The sequence below is a fragment of the Temnothorax curvispinosus genome, unplaced genomic scaffold (assembly GCF_003070985.1).
Source record: "Temnothorax curvispinosus isolate PA1 unplaced genomic scaffold, ASM307098v1 QBEX01004768.1, whole genome shotgun sequence".
Taxonomy (NCBI): Eukaryota; Metazoa; Arthropoda; class Insecta; order Hymenoptera; family Formicidae; genus Temnothorax; species Temnothorax curvispinosus.
The window spans coordinates 174,805-178,612 of NW_020214548.1; positions in this window are offsets into that span (position 1 = coordinate 174,805).

Here is a 3,808-nt window from a genome sequence, read left to right on the forward strand (position 1 = left end):
TTCACGAGTTCTATAAAATATATAGCATGTAGGAGTTTCGGTCATGTTTTATTCAAAATATATATTAAGTGGCAATTAGCAAGAATTAAGCATGTTACATTTGATTCGAATGTAAAACGCGACAGCATTTTCCAATCCAATTTTCTTTTATTGTTAATTTACGTGGATTATGGTTATAAATCGTTTCGTAGATAAATATAGTATCCATAGAAACATCAATGAATGAGGGATAAGTAAATTATCACGTGTAAATTATTAACGTACGAGTGTCGTGGTTTGCCACTGCCTGCGAAATCGATGGCGATGGTGAATAAATTGCTATTGACAATGTATCGGTAGCTTATGTAGATTGTCGGTGAATAGTGGATGGCAGTTCTGTTCATTAATAAATAATCCTGCGTAAATCTTAGCAAAAGTAGCGGTTATTTTTAGCTAAGTATATAACAATCGGGCGTAAGTATATAATGCATATAAATGTCAGAATTTATCGCCTCTTTTTTCAATCTTTAGACATCCGGGATAAAATTCTATGATTTATTTATAAAATGTTGGTTAAACCAATTTTTATTAGGGGAGACCGCTAGTTGTACACTTTTTTAAAGATTTTTTTTTACACGTAACTAATAAATGGAATACAAGCCGCAAAAGAATTTTTCAATAGCCGCATGCTTATACAACACAAAAATTATTTTTTTAACTGAATAGTATATAATTAATTTTGTTGCACTAATAACAATTATAAGGTGACGATATTTGTAACAACCAGCCCCATATACGGGGTAAGTTGTTACAGTCCTGGATTAAGTTATGAAAGATCCAGTTTTCAAAGTATAATATATTTAATAAAAAGAAATAACAACATGTAACGATATGTGCTATATTCATTTACATTGTTGAGTGTAAAATTATAATATAGATATAATTTAACTAATGTTCTGTATTGACTGGTTCTGATACGTAATAAGAGATGTTAATGGTGATATCTCACATAAGATTAAAATATCTGCCGCTGGTTATACCGAGGTTATGTGTTACATCGACGGAGTTGGTCGAAATTATAAGTAGAAAAACAGTAATAACCTACCCGTCACAACCAGCTCCGACCTGTCATATTTAGATATTTTGATTATTGTTTAAATAAAAAAATGTTTTAAGACATTAACATAACTGGAAGTTGCTACGTTTAAAGTAAAGATTTTAAAGACACAGTTAGAATTATGATATGACGACCAGATTTATAAATATAATATTTAATATATCACTAATTTATTTTACTTTTAGTTATACAAAACTAAAAATATTTTCTGTTTGTGAAAATACGCTACTTAGCCTAAAATAATTAATTGAAACATTATCGCAATGTTTTTGCGGAAATACTATATTTTTTATGCAATATTATCTTTTGTCACTTTTATAATAAGTATCGTGTGCCAACTTGCCCCGTGTACCAACTAGCCCCGGTCTCCCCTACATCTGTTTCCACAGATGTTGTATATTAAAAGACGATTTTATAATAACTTACGATCTATGAAAATGCTGCTAATAAGCGAAGAATTTTTTGTAACACTAAAATTAGAATAACTTGCATTATCGTTCGATAAACATCATTTGATTCAGAAATTTCTTATTCTGCGTAGAATTATCGTTGTAAAGGTAACGTGACGGTAAGTATATACGAATAAAATATCACATGTTCGAGGAATTAAATTTTCAATAATGCCGAGAACTTAGTGCATACTTGGTACGTAGAATGGTATTCAAAGGTATATAATTCACCGATTTGACGAGAGTTCATTTTCTATAGCGGGAATTGTACGCTATCGCGATCGATTTATTTGACGAACTCGTCGCGACATCGCCGTGTTACGAGTCCTCGCGGGACGTGAGGATCCCCGATCACGTCCCGATGAATACGTAACTGTCGCCGTAAATATCCGATTATGGAATATAGCTCCGGTTACGAGAAACGCTTTTCTCTTTGGTTTCGCGTTCAATTTCCAGAGATGCGTTTTGTGCGAGGCGTCGCGTCGTCGTGCGGCAAGGCGTCGCGATGCGACGCATCGCGCGCGCGCGCGCGCGTCCGTTTCTTCAATTACCCCACGGGAAGAATAAACAGCGATCATCGGAAACTCTCGACGGTGCGAATCGCAGAATGCCGGCTAAGGGCTTGTGAGGTGAGAGAGAAAGAGAGGAGATACGCGCGTGTAGCCAGCACCCACGGGTGCCGCGTTCGCGAGTGTTTTACGGCGCGTTTAGACTTGACGTTTATTTTATGACCTTCTCACCCCGCGCGTCCCCTCTTTCACCTTCTCGTCCCGCGTACGAGGCAGTTTGTCTCGATATGCAAAGGGTTGATGCGCGCCGAACGCAACAACCATTTTAATAGGCAAAACAGAGTGAAATAAATGCCCGCGCGCGGCGTGTCCCTTAACGACGACGATAAATGTAGCTTGCTATTGACCATGTCGTACTTGACATCAACGTGTTATTACAGGTCGAAGGCCACCGCCGTCGAGTGAATGAATTATATTAATTGATAATAACATATGCTCTTCGAACGACTCCTTCTCTATGATGATTACGTCGCTGTATCTTTTTTAGTAGTAGTAATTTTCTAGTATTTATTGTGTCTGGCAATTGTTATTATAATTGTCTTTATAAATGTTTAAATGTCTCGAACTGAAGGAGATAATAAAATTGCGTAAAAATATTATTTTTGGATTAAGAAAAAAATTTTACTTAAGTACTAACTGCAATTATAAAATTTCTTTTGCTTTAATAATTATATTATTTTCATGTTTAAAAATTAGAAGGGGGATTATTTCTGTGCTCCTAAAGTTTTTGTAAATATAAAAATAATGTGATTGTTACATTGTACTTTATTTTAATTAAATTTTTGCTAAAGCATGGCAAAAATAAAATTATTTCTATATAACAACAATTCATCTCTATATAAATAGTTATATAACATAACAAGCGGGCATTTAAATACAATATAAAATAAAATTGGAATTTGTTTCTTTAATCTGTTCAGCCTTGCATCACAATAAAACTAACTGATTTATCCTGGGTGACAAAAAAGTTATTCTCATAACGAGCAAAGAAGCTTAAAAAAACTCGGTCTACCGGCACAAATGTCGTGCTCCACGTGACGAATAATCCTGATGCCTAACAGTACTCGTTACATGCCATCGTTGCAGGTCCTCGGATTTATTGCGAGATCGATCGTCCGTTGCGTTTTTGCTCGTTAAAAGTCTCGTCCCGCTGCGATTTCGGCGCAACTATATTTGCATAGGTTTTGGCTCTCGCTGCGGTTGCTCTCGAAGATTTAACAGGGCGTTAAGAAGTGAAATATTGACCAGTCGGAGTCGCCGAGCGGTTGAATCGTCACACAAGTCCCCTCTTTGACATTCAAAGAATACGTAACAAATCGATTTTTGTAACAAGGTTCTTGTAGTAATCAATATCTTCTAGATCATAATTCGTCTTTTATTAGCTCTTAAGTATCTTCCGTATCTTATAATCGTTATTCGAAGTAATATCAGCGTGCGGTCGTAACTGCGTATGATCATATATAACGCATTTATTTATAAATTGATATTAGTCATCCGTCAAGATTAAGCTAAAAAATGGCTTTTAAATAAATGGAATTTTGAAAAAATGTCATTTGAATTTTAGCTTACATTGTGTAAAGTTTTAGAATAAAATCTTAGAAAATAATTTACAAATTTTAAAGAAATCGGTTTTCAAAAAATAGATAACGAAAAACTATACACTCTATAGCACTCCCCGGAAAATTCTACCCCTA